The sequence below is a fragment of the Panthera pardus genome, unplaced genomic scaffold, assembly GCF_024362965.1.
Source record: "Panthera pardus isolate Hobbes unplaced genomic scaffold, ASM2436296v1 HiC_scaffold_8, whole genome shotgun sequence".
Lineage (NCBI taxonomy): Eukaryota > Metazoa > Chordata > Mammalia > Carnivora > Felidae > Panthera > Panthera pardus.
In genome coordinates this window covers 58,368,389-58,385,358 of record NW_026527013.1, presented here as the reverse complement: position 1 = coordinate 58,385,358, position 16,970 = coordinate 58,368,389, and the positions used below count along the sequence as shown (strand labels likewise).

General features: G+C 45.4%; 1 protein-coding gene across 2 annotated transcripts in view; it reads right to left on the bottom strand.

The window, feature by feature from the left end:
* MGLL (monoglyceride lipase) overlaps nucleotides 1-16,970 on the bottom strand; it is a 162,283-nt gene that overhangs the window by 127,941 nt on the left and 17,372 nt on the right. The gene's annotated exons all lie outside the window — the stretch shown is intronic.

The following is a 16,970-nucleotide window of genomic DNA, read 5'->3' as shown; positions in this document are numbered from 1 at the left end:
TCCCCTGCTCATGCTCTGACTCTCTTTGTCTTTCAATAATAAAGAAACATTAAAGAAAAAAAAAAAAGTTCCAATGAGAACCAGAGTTAACAGTGAATTATGAGTCTCCTTCCCACTCCTGCACCCTTGTTTCTGTCCCCAGAGGCAAACACCTCTGCAGGTTATTGCGTGGCTTACTGGAAATGCTCTGAGGTCTGAGGAGCGTGGAACATGCCAGAAATACCTGTGAGAGAGAAACTAAGACACCGGGGTATCAGAAGGGAGTCACTGCATTTCTGGTGGCTCCATCGTGCTGGGCTTCTTGAAGAGGCGGGACCAAACTGTTGAGTGGGTGTTAAGGACAGGGCTTGAGAACCATTTCCTCCGGGGAGGGAGGAGGTCTGTTGCTTCAGTGACCCCAGTAAATGGCCTTTTGCATTGTGACTTTGTGCAAGTTTACACTGCCTCTAGGTAGACAGTGTCAGAATGGAGTTAGATTCTGTGACTCAGCTGGTGTCACAGAATTGTTTCATGCGGGGAAAACCCCACCTGTCTGGTGACCAGGAGTGTCAGAAGGGAAGTGTTCTGTGTGAAAGGAGACACTCCTGGAGAGAAGAACTGGGTTTTTCCCTACTCAGGAGGACTACTGGGTTTTTCCAGTACAAAAAGAAAGGAAAAAAGAAACACTTTGTACTATACACAATACCTACAAAAAAAGGACAGAACCAACAAAGTCACGTACCCAATGCTATAACAGAGAGGTCAATAAGTATTCTTAATATTGCTGGGAAAATGTGTGTTGATTCTGTTGCTCTTATTGAAATCGTTGTAAAAATTTCCCCCAAAATCATTTCTGCCTTGGCCCCTTTCCCTACTTTCCCCACAAAATGTTAAGCTCCTTCTATGTAAATTCTTCCTATTTAGGTTTAGAGATTTAGGGCCAGTGATGCCCATGGTTAGGAAAGGCGCCTGGGTGGCTCAGTCATTTAAGCATCTGACTCTTGATTTCATCTCAGTTCATGATGTCACAGTTTGTGGGTTCGAGCCCCACATTGGGCTCTGTGCTGACGGCTCAGAGCCTGGAGCCTACTTTGGATTCTATGTCATCCTCTCTCTGCCCCTCCCCCACTCTCACTCTGTCTCTCTCAAAATTAAACATTTAAAAAAGTTAAAAAAGAAAAAAAGAATCATGCAGGAAAAACAAAACAGGGAATTTTTCATCCTTTTAGTGTGGTTCCCACAGAAGTTGCACTAATCGGACCCAAAATAGGGAGGTAATTGAATAGGTGCCTTGCCAACACTGCCACCAATATCACAGCGACCCCTCGAGAGGGCTCTAACGCGGAATTTGGCAGCTCGAGAAACTGCCCAAGTGGCAGAGCCAGACTCGACCTGACCCGCCCACATCCTGTATTTGGTCCTTTGCTGCAGGCTGCCGTGTGGACCCAGGCTAATGGGGAAAATGCATGCAGGTGTTCAACATGCAGGGTATTAAATAACAGCTTCATGGTAAGAGTCCCTCTTTGCTCTCATCTTTCTGATGATGAGTAACAAGCAGTCTTCATTAGGTTTTCCTGTGTCTGTAACATTCCGTTTGTGCATCTCCCTTTTTAACCACTTGGCTTTGTTATAATTCATTTTATCTATTGGGTTACCTTAAATGTGTGGCAAGTGTTCATTTTCTATTCAAAGAAATGTTTCATGTTTATTTATTTTTGAAACAGAAACAGAACACAAGCGGGGGAGGAGCAAAGAGAGAGGGAGACACAGAATGGGAAGCAGGATCCAGGCTCTGAGCTGTCAGCACAGAGTCCCGTGCGGGGCTCAAACCCAGCAACTATGAGATCATAACCCAAGCCGAAGTTAGATGCTTAACTGACTGAGCCACCCAGGTGCCCCTAACGAAACCTTTTAAAAATAAATGGAGTTTGAGGCGCCTGGGTGGCTCAGTCGGTTAAGCAGCCAAATCTTGATTTTGGCTCAGATCACAATCTCACAGTTGGTGAGTTCAAGCCTCCAGCTGGGTTCTATGCTGACAGCGTGGAGCCTGCTTGGGATTCTCTCTCTTCCTCTCTCTCTCTCTCTCTCTCTCTCTCTGCCCCTTCCCCATTCACACTCTGTCTCCCCCAACATACATAAACTTAAAACAAAAATAAAAATAAATGAAGTTTAAAACATGGGTTGATTTAAAGAAAGATATTAAGTAAATTACAGAGCACGTGGGACAAAGATAATGCAAAGTCAGAATGTCAGTGGTAGCCACAACTGAGATTGGGGACTCAGGGTGAAATGCTGGTAGGAGAGCAGGGTGTGGGCCTGGCCCCTCCCACTCTCCATCTCTGTCTCTAACCTGCATTTCTGGGTTCCAGCTCCTTCCACACCAGTCTGCCACTGCACTTCTGGTCCTCAGCTTTCTGTGGGTCAGGATAGGATTGGCCCAGATGGTCTCCAGGGGTCTTTTCCAGCTCTCAGAAACATTCTGCGGATGGCTATTTTTGCTATGTATTTAAGCACCAGCACCAGCCCTACTGGGAAAGGCCATTAAGCACAATCAGACCTACCAAGATGAAAATACTGGTTCCCACCCACCCACCACCTTCTTTAAATGCATTTGGCAAGTCCAGAAAGCCAGCAATTAGTAATCTGGCCCAATCACTATAACGAGATCCGCACTCAGCGGTAAAGGAGAAATTCCTGCACTGACTAATCTGGTTAATGGACCAGTTAAAAGTTATACATGCTGAAAAATATTCCTTTGGGGTCATTAGAAGCACAAATAAAATGGACCCCTGCTAGCGAGTAACAGCGGCAGGTCACATGTGTGTATTTTCCTACTTTGTTTTTCGCAAAATAAAAAAATAAAAAAATAAAAAAAAATCCTGACTTCTTTTGAAATAGATGCGACTGACCTAATGCTAAGTTTTAGTCTTTGAAGGCAAATGAGGTAGTGGTTATGATTAGGCAGGGAAAGTCCAGGGATGGGTTGAGTAGCTCTGCAGAAACTGTTACATATGTATAGATATTTCCAGATAATCTAGGCAGGTCAGGGCAGGGAAGGAGCACACGGCACAGTTTTTCTACACAATAGCACTTTTTCTCCTGGGCTGTTTTTAATTGGCTGGTTTTGGTCAAACAGGCCTCTTGGCATGCCTGTTAAAGGCACAGACCTCAGGGTCTGACTCAGGTCTTGGACTTACAACCTGTGTGACCTTGGGCAAGTTACTTGGCCTGGCTGTGCTTCCATTTCCTTCTCAGTAAAATGGACGTAATAATAGAAGCTGCCTCACAGAATTGTGAGGATGAAATAAATGAACACATTAAAGTACTTAGGCCAGTGCTCGGCAGGGGTGCCTGGGTGGCTCAGTCAGTCAAGTAGCTAAGCTAAGCGCAGACTCTTGATGATCTCACAGTTTGTGGAATAGAGCCCCATGCTGGGCTCTGTGCAGAGCCTGCTTGGGATTCTCTCTCTCCCTCTTTCTGTCTCTCTCTCTCTGCCCCTCCCACGTGTGGTGTCTCAAAGTAAATAAACATTAAAAAAAAAAGAACAATGCTTGGCATATAGTAAATGCTTAATGTATGAGCTATATTAGTAGTAAGAGCAGTAGAATACAGCCTCAACTCTCCAAGTTGCCTTTGTAAATACCATACACTGAGAATCTGCCTTCCGAAATCATGTTACCTTCTACAATATTAAATCTGCATTTCAGTGTACGTCAAGCAAAATTGGCAAGCCTTGGGTAGGATTTTACTGCTGGAAGATGTCCTAGATAGCATGGCATCAAAGCCATCATTTTATAGGTAAAGCAGCCAAGACCAGAGAGGTAAGGGGTCTCGCCCAAGGTTGTCCAGCACGTTGGTGACCAGATCTGAATTAGAAAAAGAGTCCCGGGCCCCACCTTTTGCATCTCCTGGAACTATTTGCATCATGTCCTTTCATTCCTAACAGGTTCTTAGTGTTCCCACTATGAAAAGCAGCCGGAAACCAGGAATACCTTGGGGTCTCTCACCCACACCCTGCCACACACCTGTGTCAGATTTCTCGCTCATTTGTTTGTTTGTTGCCCAGCAGGCATTATTTACTACTTTCTACCAACAGCTATATTTCCTTTAAAGGAAGCCTCCACCACTATTGTGAATTCTTGGGGCAACTGTCAGTCGAGGCGCCCCCATCACTCTTGCCAACCAGGGCCCACGGAAGCCACGGCACTGTCCCTGACTAGATCTTGAGCAGAGTGATGTCAGACGGGAGGCCCAGGCAGAGCTCACTCATTCTCAGGCTTTCTGGGCAAGGCAAGGTAATTGGGTATACCTGCTGCACGTCCTGGTCCTCATTTGTTGTTTCCAAGCCTGGTCTTCTAGTCTCTAGTGTGTTCTATGAGCAGCCCAACAGACCTCTGATAAAGTCCCCTTGGCCTTGCATCGGCCAGATTTGATTTCTGTTGCTTGCCATCAAAGAACCTTGGCAGATACAACTTGACTTGTTGACTTAGCCTTTCAGAGCCCCTGGGAACTGGCAAGTGGAAGGAATGTTGGAGACATGGGGAGCGGGAAGTGCGGGGTATGCTGTTGAGGTGTCTGGGGAGAAGGAAAAGAGCTGAAGAGACTGAGAACTAAGGAGTCTCTTCAGATCGGCATGGAGAAGGCCCAGCGGCTGGAAGACTGGGAAACAGGAATTCTGTCAAACGGAGAAGTTGGCCTATTGAAGTCCCCAAGAGTGGGGTGGGTGAGTGGTATGGTGTAGCTGACAGCGGGGAAACAGGAAAACAGAAAATGGAGAGAGGGAAACTTCCCAGGACTCCTTCCTCCCTTAGGGAACAGCCACAGCAAAACAACAGGGAGCACTTAAAAGTGAATCAAAAAATGGTTTTAAGGACAGCCTTGACAGTGGAAGTCAGTGTTCACTTGTTCTTTCTTTCCTTCATTTAACTCAGATTTCCTAAGCAGCTGCTACATGCCAGACACTGCACTAGATGCTGGGGTACGGAGCTAGAGCCGCCGCCATCTTGCCCCTCGGGTGGCTTGCAGTCTAATGAGCAAGAGGGACAAGAAAGCTACAATCGCAGCTGAGGAGGTAAGCACCCCGAGGGAGGTGTGTGTGCGGACGGACCACAAAGGATCAACCAATGGCTCACACACATGTGATGGCAACGTTCATCTTCAACAGCCAGAGGAGGATGTGTGAAGGGTCCAGGACAGTTCCAAGCGTGTGACCTGTCTTCTCTCAAACATGGGCTCTTGTCCTATTCCAGGCTTTGGCACGGAGGAAAGGAATATGAGTAGGCCAACTTGGGCTTTGCTCTGGTTCCCGAAGTCCCGATGGTTTAACAACCAGGCCCCCTAGGGACGTGCACAGGAACCCCTTAGTTCCTTACTAAGGGGACCAGCAGCACTGACGTGCCCTAGGAGCCTGTTAGAAATAGGGAATTCCAGACCCACAAACCACAGTCTGCATTTTAACAAGATTCCTAGGTGGTTCATAAGCATGTTCACTTCTGAGAAGGGTTAGTCTAGTCAAACCCTTAGGTGAAACACTGAGATGTTCATTTAAGGATAGGTTATTTAGAAGGACTCGGGTCAGGAACTGAGCCATGTCAGCCAGAAATAGGGTGCAACCAGTGTCCTTGTGACTAGTGGGGACAATGGCAGAGGGGTGAGGGAGGGCAGGAAGACTCTGTCAAAGCACGTCCGTGTGGGTTGAATATATCAGAGAGTCATTCGATTAAGATGCAGAAAGCCAGTTCCACCTAAATTTCAGGTCAGCAGTGATTTTCAGGATTAGTACATCCCATGCAATATTTGACACATAGTTACACTAAAAAGCTATTTGTTGTTTCTTCTAAATTCAAGTGTAACTAAGCATCCTGTGCTTTTATTTACCAAATCTGGCAACCCTAGTCTACCAGTGTTAGCTCTCAACACCTACAGGGACTTCAAACTATTAAAACAAAGGGATTGAGAGGACCCAAAAGGACAGAATGAGTGACTAAAATTTAGAGATGTGTATATAATTAATTATAATATTTTCAACCCAGATATGAATGTAGTTGAATCACTAGCTTCTTTTCATAAAAGAGTAGGAGCCAGAGATGGGAGAGGGGTTAGTAAATGGTATTGGCAAAATAATGCTGGATCTCTACCTACCGTCACATAGACTATAGACCCAAAAGTGAGATAGACTTTAAAAAGGAATAGAAGAAAATGGAGGAGAATATCTTTGCTACCCAGGTGAAGGAAAGGATGCTTTCAATTACATTTTAAAAACACAAAGTATAAATGGATTTGGTTACATCAAAATTCAGGATTTTCTTCCAGCAAGGGAATCCTAGGACAAATAGGGGAAAACAAAGAAAAGGCGAAAATATTTGCCAAGACAAATTAGGGATTCATTTATAAAAGTTACATGGAACTCTTGCAAGTCAACAAGAAAAACTGAACTGCCCTCATTTTTAATAAATGGGCAAAGAATAGGAACGGAATTTCTAGAAACAGAATCTCAAAAAGCTAACAAGCACATCGAAGAGATGCTCCAAATCATCAGTCGTCCGAGAATTGCACAGTTTGATAACATCAGCACTTCATTAGCCTGGCATCAAGTAAAAGCCGAGCCATGGGACGTGGTGGCAGGGACAGGATGGAGCTGGGGGAAAGCTTCTGCCTGGCTGGGTGGGAGTGGACAGCCACTCTCAGGGAACCCCCCCATGGCCAGCCTCTCACGTTCCAGTTCTCACAGAGGTCCAGAGGGGGAAGCACAATCCTTTGTGAAGGGCTGTCCAGGTATGTGGAGTGGCCACTGCTGGGGCCACGGACACACCTCGGAAAGTCACGCAGAGTTCCAAGCAATGGTCAGACACACCCAAAGTGATAGGATGGATCTTACACGGAGCACTTGGGGAACAAAGTGAACAACAACGAAATCTAGAACACACTTCTGCTGATATGTGTTTGAAAACATAGACACCCCACAGAAAACATATTTTAAAAACATGAACTATAAACGGAAAAGAAGGGCTATATTTGCCTGGAAGGAGAACTGGGAGATACAGAGAATGACAAGTGAAAAATAGTACTAAAAAGTAATAACTAAATGGCAAACAATAAAATAATAAGTGAAGAAGAAAAATGTACATAACATAAAAGAAGAAAGAACCAACCGTGATAAAGTAGTGTGAAACAAGGGGATGATTGGCTCAGGTCCGTGCACCTCAAGTTCAAAACTAAACACGTAAATCTATAAACAAGTAACGACAAGTGTCTACAGTCACTGTCCTCGTCCCCTTTGGGGCTCGCTCTGAGGTTCTCACTTCTCCCCAGGAGTTGGAGTGCCGGCCTCCTGGGCCTGGTGTTCGGCTCTGCTCAGCCTCGAGGTCTGCTCCCCTAGGCTGCTGCACCTTTTTCGGATGTGTGTCTCTGCAGTTTGAGAGTTCATGCCCTGCTTCCTCTGGTCTGAGGCTCTGGTCCTTCCCTTGGTCTCAGGGGGGAAATGCATTCGCACCCAGGGTGGTGCTTGGCCCAGCCCCACTCTGACTCGTGACCGGAGCCGCTCACATTCTGGGTCTTAATCAATGGGTTTTGAACGGAGAAACAGAGTGCCACCAAAGCTCTCCTCCTTCCCTGACATCCTCCGCAACCTTGGGTGGGGGAGGGAGTCTCGGCATCTCTATTGGAAAATGTTCCTTAGATATTTAAATTTTTTTTAATGTTTATTCATTTTTTGAGAGAGAGAGAGAAAGAGAGAGAGAGAAACAGAGTATGAGGGGGGGGGAGGGGCAGAGAGAGAGGGAGACACAGAAACCAAAGCAGGCTCCAGTCTCTGAGCTACGATGCGGGGCTCGAAACCACGAACCCATGAGATCATGATCTGAAGCTGAAGTCAGACGTTCAACCGACCGAGCCACCCAGGTGCCCCCCAAAATATTCCTTAGGTGGCTCTCAGGAACCTTGCAGGTTGCAAACTACTGATGTTAAAAAAAAAATCCATTAGATAGCAGGAAATAAAATTAGCACATAGAAATCAATAGCCTTTAAATACATATACATATGTATCTATATTTATATACATAAAATAATCAGAGGATATTAAGGAAGAGAAAAGTCCCTTTACAATAACAATGAAGAGGGTAAAATATTTAGGAATATACTTAAAAAATATGCAAAACTCATATCACCTTTGAAAGACAGGGCAAAATGTGAACAAGTGAAAAGACATTCCTTGTTCCTGGATAGGATGACAGCACCATACAGATGCCAGTTTTCCTTAAATTAATTTATGAAGTTTAAACACTCCCAACAAAAATAGCAACCAGCTTCTTTGTGGAGTTAGACAATAGATACTAAAGCTCTTCATTTAAAAAATGCAAGACTAGCATTGAATGTCTGAGAGGCAAGAATGTCTTACCAGATGTTAAAGCATACCTTTTTAGATTGTGTGGTACTGGCACATAAAAAGACCAGCAGGCCAGTGGGAAAGAACAGAAAATCCAAAAATAGACCCAGCCACATAGAGGAATCTGGCATCTGATAAAGGTGGCCTCTCAAATCACTGGGGCTTTTTAGCAAACAGCCCTGGACAACTTAGTTAGCTGTTTGGGAAAAGGTAACACAGTTCACACCTTACTCAAGAGCAAATTCCAAAGGGATCAGGGATCCAGACATGAAAAAAGGAAACCACACAGCTATGGGAAAACCACTGGTATTAAGGGCTTCTCAGGTCCCTCCCGATTGTCACCTGCTGGGATTTCAACTCCCCAGCAAATTAACTTAGGGCAGAGTGTTCCCCTAAGAACAAATACATCCTATGGCTTTCAAGCCACCTCCAACTCATCTACCTGCACAGCTGGGACAACGCCGTGATGTACGCAATGTATTCAAGCCATATTTGTGGTGAAGATTGCTTCCCACACACCCTTGTAGCTTCAGGATCTCCTGGCCGATGAAATGTGGAGGTAAATGATCCCCACCATGGCCAGGTCTGCCCCATAAAACCTCTCTCCCTTTCCCTGTCTGCCCGCTAGGTAAAAAGTGAAGGATACTAAAAGATGGTGTGAAGCCATGCAATGGAAAAAGCCTAGGCTCCTAAATTACTGCGTGGAGAGGAGAAACCCCCACCGCCAATAACTTGCATTGAGCCGTAGAGCAAAGGAGAAGTAATAACCTATTGCCTGAGGCCCCTGAGATTTGGGTTTTGTCTGTTACAGCAGCTGGCGTTACTTGCTGTGACTAATAGAATATTTGAACTGTTGCTATCCCAGCAGGGAACCCTTCTGGCCCTTCAAAAGCTCTTAGATCTTTCCTGCCTCAGTATATATGTGTGATATGTGTCAACACAAGAATCACACAAATTTGAAGCTGAATTCAGATAGAGGTATACCAACCAGCATCGAGGCTACTGTCCATCTGTACTCAGGAAACACCAGAAGAGACAGAAGACCTGGGCATGTGACAAAGGGGAACAAAATGCTGGAAGAGACAAAATCCTTTAAATTCTAGCACCCAAAGCACAAAAAGACCAATTTCAAAGAGGTTGGAAATAACATGTGGTTCTACCTCTAAGTTAATACTCTTATGTTCATTCAGAAATCGAGCCAGGGGCACCCTGGTGGCTCAGTGGGTTGAGCATCTGACTCTTGATTTCAGCTCAGGTCATGATCTCATGATTTGTGAGACTGAGCTCCCCGCTGGGCTCTATGCTGACAGGGAGGAGCCTGCTTGGGAGTCTCTCTCCGCCCCTTCCCCACCCACGCTCGTGCTCTCTCTCTCTCTCTCTCTCTCAGAATAAATTTAAAAATATTTACATTTTTTCTAAGAAATAAATTAAACCAGAACTATAGGGAGCATGGGCACCGTCCCCTAAATGGAACTGCAATGAGGTAGCACAGTGCCATGGAAAAATAGACGGTGGCCTCGATAGGAAGGGGGCCACCAGGCGCGTGAAGCTACCACAGGCAGTAGTAACACTTAGCATGTTTTCTTGAGGGGTTACAAACACTGTTTTCATGTAGCCAGCAGCCCCACACCTGCTGTAATAGGAACCCTAGATGTCCTCACATGGGGTAGGGGGAGCGTGACCCCTAATGTCTTAAATTGCCTTCTGAGAGTGATGAGCATAATAACTTCGCTGCCTCCCTGAGGATGGGTCAGAACTTGCTCTACAGCGGGAAGTGGAGGTGGCCATCCCACACTGACCTCCCCAACCCAGAAGTCCAGAGGGAGAGCTAGAGCTTAAGGGGCTGATGCGGAAGGGCCCTGCAGGTGAAGGGGGTACTGAAGGGGGAGCAGAGGATTGAAGGGGTCACTGAAATGCATCTGCAACATACTGGGGAAATCTCCAGAAAGAAACAGAGGGGCTGCTCAGACTGTCTTAGGCACGCATGCTCCCGCCCACAAGTGCCTGCTGCCCTCACTGGATGCACAACCTGGGGCCGGCGTCTAGAGGTTCCTGCCCTTGGAGAGTCCTGCAAATGCCAGAGGTGTTCAGAGTGTGGGGACTTGAGCTGATGGATGGTACGAAGATGAGCTGGTTAAGTCAGGCTTCCTCGGCAAGGGAAAGGACAAAACCTTCCAAATATCTGACCCCAGAAAAAAGCTGATAATGCATTTAAAACTCCCTTTCTAAGCATGACTATGATATGTGCGAATGAAGCTATTCAAAGGACGTGCTAGTGACTTGTGACACCTTGCAGGGAGAAAATGCCTGTAAATGGGTGTGTGTTGGCATGCTCTGCCCTCCAAACTGCAGACACACTGTGTGTGTGTGTCCAGAGCACGTGACAGTAGCTGTAATATAGGAACTGCCAAGGACACTGAAAGAGGATACAGGCCAACCACTATATTTAGAGTGTTAAGATCCTAAGACAGCATCAGAGAGAGGCTTTTAGACTTTTACCCTTCAACATGGGCCAAAAAAAAAAAAAAACCCCAGAACATCTAGGAAACATGAGCATAGATTCATGTCCCCTAAAGACAAGACACGGGCATGGTAGGCCAAACTCCTTGCCTGGCGTGCGAGGTTCCAGGGGTTAGGCCTCAGCCCCAGTGGCTCTGAACTGATCTCCATGATTATCACCTGCCATCTTACTGGGGCTTGAACACTCCACGTGGGGTCCTAAGATCCTTTGCTCTTGCGAGGCCCTCCACCTAGGGAGTTCTTTCTCCAGCCCTGGCACGGCTCACTCCTTCACTCTCTCCAATCTCTGCTCAAGCATCAGCTCCATAGATAGGAGCCTGGACAGATGGTCCCCTTATCCTCTATTGCCTGTGCTTTTTGTTTTTCTTCCAAATACCTTTACTGCTAAGAATACTTCATTATATATCACAATACTCAATAATAAAACTACATTATTTATAAATATACTTATTATATATTACATCTTTATTATCTAGAATGGTACCTTTCAATATGGTAGCCATCAACGGCATGTGGCTATGGAGCACTTGAAACCTGGCTCGTCTGAACTGAAGAGGGTTATAAGGGTGAAATATACACTGGAATTCAAAGACTTAGCCTAAGAAAAGAATACAAAGTATGTCATTAATATAATTTTATATCAATTATATTACTGATGACACGAACCCAATATATTGGGTTAACCACCATTTATTATTGAAATTAACTTCATTTACTCCTTTTCATTTTGCCAGTGCGTCTACTGGAAAATTTCAAATTCCACATGTGGCGTGCATTTGTGATTTTTATTCTGTTTCCATTGGGTGGTGGTGATTTAGGATGAACGTTCCATGAGAATAGGAACTTTGTCTATCTTGTCCTGGCATCTAGGAGAGCACTTGGCACATGGTACAGGCTCAGTATCCATTTGTTGAATGGAACTATGTGTTCATTGAAAACTTAGTGATCCACGGTTTCTCCCTCTGCCCTCAATCTCCCTCTGTCTGCCCCTCCCACCCCTCTGCAGTTCCTTGCCCTCCGGTATCGTTGTCACATAAGAAATTGACAGCCTTCCTTGTCTGCTCACTTAAGCCCCTGTCCTGAGTTAGCTCCTTCTTGGTTAGCTCAAAAACATGTCTTAAAAACACTAGCTTCTGAAAATCGGCTCCATTCTTTCCCAAAATCCTTCTTGCATTTTGAGTGGCTCACTTTACGGACAAATTAGTTTATCAAATTAAACTGACAGAACACCTGGGAGAAAGGAAATGAGAACACGAACAAGCAGGCATTCACACGGGAGACAGCACAATGGGCAGCAGGCCTGGGCGTCAGAAAGGCGCCACGTGCTGATGAATCAGGGACAGGTAAGGAGTGGAGAGTGAGGGGCAAGTGTAGACCACGAGCTTCTCCTTCCCAGACCCGTACAGACAGGCCCCACTCAAAGCGGCTGGCTAATGCGGCAAATATGTCTACAACCCACCCAGCCATTGCACAGATTTACTGAGCACCTCCCATGTGCCAGGTGCTGAGGATACAGCCAGAATGAAACAGACAGGATGCCTCTCTTACTGGAGCTTATGTTCTGTCTGGAGGAGACCGAAAATGAGCAAAGAAGACCACAAATTAATATATGCCTTCTATATATTTAGTATTGCATGCTCAGAGAAGAGAATCCATGCTCCCAATTAATTTTTAAAATCCACAGCTCGGGGGATAAAATTGGGCAAGTGGAATTTTTTCAGAGAATAATTTTAGGATTTTTACAAATGAAGGATATTTAAGATAAATCTCGGCAAGAATAGAACCCAGGCTAGGTATAAGAACACATAGGCCACCATCTAATGAGGTATTCAGGGGGCACCTGGGCATTCAGTTAGTTAAGCATCCGACTTCGCTCAGGTTGTGATCTCACGGCTCGTGAGTTTGAGCCCCAGGTCGGGCTCTGTGCTGACAGCTCGGGACCTGGAGCCTGCTTCACGTTCTGTGTCTCCCTCTCTCTGCCCCTCCCCTGCTCACACTCTGTCTCTCTCTGTCTCAAAAATAAACATTAAAGAAAAAACATTTTTTTTAAATAAAGAGGCATTCAGAATGGGTGGAGATTCAGTCCCAGCAGAGTGCCGCAAACGTGGGACAGCTTCTAGACCTGCCACACACACTGCATGTTGAAACCTAGAAAATGCTAACAACGTATTTCTAGAGAGGAGAAAATTAATTTTAATACCAGTATTAGCATTCGTACAAAAGTAGTGCCAAATGCACCTGCAGAGTTGCTAGCCTTGGTAGGATATTTGGCACGGAATAAAAGAAAGGCAAAACATGATACCCACTGGAACAGAACACGCTAGCCTGAAAAGCCCTTGAACTCCACAGCGTTCCAGGGCAGGAAAACATGCCAGTGTCTTTGTTAGCTCTGAGCACGCCTGAGCACTTTCTGGAAACTGCTAGTACTGCAACCCAGATCGCCTGCTCTGAACTGAAAAGAGACAGAAACAAACAGAGCCCCGGCACTGATTGAAGTAACATGGTGCAGTCACCGCCATGCCAGGGCGAGGAGCCCATTTACAGGACTGCAGCTAAGGAGACCCGACAAATCTATGATGCAAATTTTCAGGCAATGTATAATCAGTCCCCTGGTTTATAAATTACATAATAGTAAATGTATGCTCATTGAGTTCCTGTGGGAGGAATGGGTGTGCTATTCACAAGAGGTGTCATGTAAAGAAGGAAACACTTTTGTAAAGAATGAGGCTTCGTATGCATATACGTGTAATTATATCATCTGCGTTCATTCAGCCGCTCACCAACGATCTATTAGTACCTTTTACAAATGCAGCGTTGGGGATACAAAAATGAATAAAATATGGCCCCCGACTTTAAGAAAACTACAGCCTAGCTGGAGAGATCGACATGTGAACAAATAATTATGGTGCCATAGAGCAAGTGCCAATAACAATTTGGGCACTTTCTTATGGGCTCAAAGAAGAGAAAAGAATGAATCCTGCCTGGCAAGGGCTGGGAGTCAGGGAAGGCTCCCTCCGCTCTGTGGAGTATCAGAGGGTGAATAGGAGTTTACCAGGCAGAAGAGGGGAGGGGAGGGCATTTGGGCAGAGCAGAGGCAGCATATACAAAACTCGCAAGAAAAACCACACACATATTGAAATGCAGGGTGTCCTCAGAGAGCTGTGGTGTGAAAGGGGGGAGGGAAGCCAGGTAGGATGAAGTCGAAGAGTGTGGCCTCAGCTGTTACTTTGGAAATAGGTTCGGCTGTCCTAAAAAAAAAAAGTCACCTGATAAAAGTGTCTTTAAAAATGAAGTTGTTGGGGCTCCCGGGTGGCTCAGTCACTTGAGCATCTGACCATCCGACTCCTGATTTTGGCTCGGGTCGTGATCCCAGGTCAGGTTGTGATAGAGCACAGAGCCTGCTTGGGATTCTCTCTCTCCCCCCTGCTCCTCTCCCCTGCTCATGCACGCTTTCTCTGTCTCAAATTAAAAAATAAATTTAAAAATTTTATTAAAAACATGAAGCTGTTTGTTTCTTTCTCACCTAATAGTATGGCCATGGGCAGAGTAGGCTGGCAGGAAGGCATCTCAGTGTGAGAGTCCCCAGCTCCCTCCATCTTGGTGCCACTCTACCGGGGCTGGGCCCTTTTCCACAAGATTCAACATGCTCACCCCTGTGCCTCAGTACTCTACTCTTGCCACCTCTGCACTTGATCTTTGCCCCAGCTGCAGTCCCTGGGCATTTTCCATTCACCCCTATGTGGTTCCAGTGCACTCTCCATTCATCCCTACATGGTCCTGCGTGTTCTCCATTCACCCCTGCCACATCTGCATTCAGAATGCATTCTATACTCCCCCCCACCACTTTTAGATATTCACATCCCGTGTTCTATCTGGAAGGAGCATGCAGAGCACAAGGCTCTTCCCTCTAAGAGTACAACTTGGAAATTGCACCTAGGGCTCACTTACGTGGCATACTGACAGGGTAGGAATCTAGCTGCAAGGAAGCCTGGGAAATGTAGTTCTTCTGGGCAGCCATGTGGCAGCCATCTGCCAAGTCAAAAGTGCGAGGTCCTACTTCCTTGAGAAAGAAGGGGAGAGTGTCAGCAGCCTCTGCCTTCATATGCTACACTGGGATCTCTGGAATACTTTTGGGAAAACCTGATGTAACATGCTTGCATTTTCTGCTCAATTTATTCTGACATGCTGACCTGATAGTGATTTTTTGATTTCTCAAAAGTAGAATTGTCAGGCTGTGAGAGGTTATTCAATGCCAGCAAGGAGTAAATGAGTGCTGTCCTATTTACACGTGCTTCATAAGCACAAATTCCGGCGCTGTTTTAAAGGACACTTGCTAACATCTCTGGCCTGCAGAAGTTTTATCCACCGCCCATGTGTATAGAAGCAAGTCATGAGCATTTCCAACCCCCCCCCCCCCCAGAGTAAGGAGACAGGAACAGACTTCTAGGCAGGGAAGGGCAGGGAAATAAGGCAGTGGTCAACTTTACAACACCCTTGGGTCTGAATCCCAGTGTATCTCTTGGGGTGCGCTTGGAACAAATCACTTATGTTTATGTTTCTGGGCCTCAACTGTCTCGTCTATAAAATGGGAATAATGATGAACTGGCTGGCGAAATTCGATGAGATGCTAATGTGACCCAAAGAGGGAAGCACAACAAAATGTTCACTTTCCTTCTAACTCAGCACATTAACTGTCAGGTACCATGTGCACAGCACTTGGTTGGAAACTACACCCTATGAAAGGATTTTAAAACCCAGTTTCCCATATAACACTGTATGTTAATAATTTGAATAAAATAAATTAAGTAAATTTTTTGAAAATTTAAACATCAGGGGTGCCTGGGTGGCTCAGTTGGTTGAGCATCCAGCTCTTGATTTTGACTCAAGTCATGATCTCGCAGTTTGTGAGGTCAAGCCCCATGTCAGACTCTGAGCAGACAGAGCCTGCTTGGGATTCTCTCTCTCCTTCTCTCCCTGCCCCTCCCCCCACTCATGTTCACGCGTGTGCGCGCTCTCTCTCTCACCCAAAATAAATAAATAAACTTAATTAAAAATTATTTTAAAAAAAGAAAATTAAAAAAATAAACCCAGTTTCTTGTAAAGAGATAAGGACACCTTTGCAATGATACCTTAGCCAAGCAGTCAATCCTAACATGAGTAATAAAGGTACCAAGTGCACTAGGAACGGAATGTCACTTTACAGGTTTCCTTCAAAAACCATACGACCTGGGGGCGCCTGGGTGGCGCAGTCGGTTAAGCGTCCGACTTCAGCCAGGTCACGATCTCGCGGTCCGTGAGTTCGAGCCCCGCGTCAGGCTCTGGGCTGATGGCCTGAATTTAAGCATAAAGAAATATAAAACAAATGCAAATCAAGGGACATTCTGGAAAGATTTGGACTGGACTCAACAATGTCGATGTCATGAGATACACATGCACATGAATGTGCACATAAGCACATACGTGAGCACATAAAGGAAACGGAACTACTCTAGCTTAAAGCACATGAAGAAATATAACAAATCAATGCAAATACTTGATTAAATCTTTGATCAAAAAAAAAAAACCCCCACTGTGAAAGACAATTGTTAGGACAATTGGGGAAATTCAAATACAGTCTATATACTAAATGATAGTACAGACCAATGTTAAACTCATCAGCTGAGATCATTGTGTGGTGATTATGTAAGAGAATGTCCTTTTTCTTAGTAACTATATGCTGATGTTTTTAAAGGTGAAATATCACGATGCCTGAAATTTAGTTTCCAATGATTTTTTAAATTTTTTTTTAACGTTTATTTCTTTTTGAGACAGAGAGAGACAGAGCATGAACAGGGGAGGGGCAGAGAGAGAGGGAGACACAGAATCTGAAACAGGCTCCAGGCTCTGAGCTGTCAGCACAGAGCCTGACGCGGGGCTCGAACTCACAGACCGCGAGATCGTGACCTGAGCCGAAGTCGGCCGCTTAACCGACTGAGCCACCCAGGCGCCCCATCCAATGATTTTTTAAAATTTTGTGATGTTTATTCATTTTTGAGAGAGAGAGAGTGAGCAGGGGAGGGGCACAGAGAGAGGGAGACACAGAATCCGA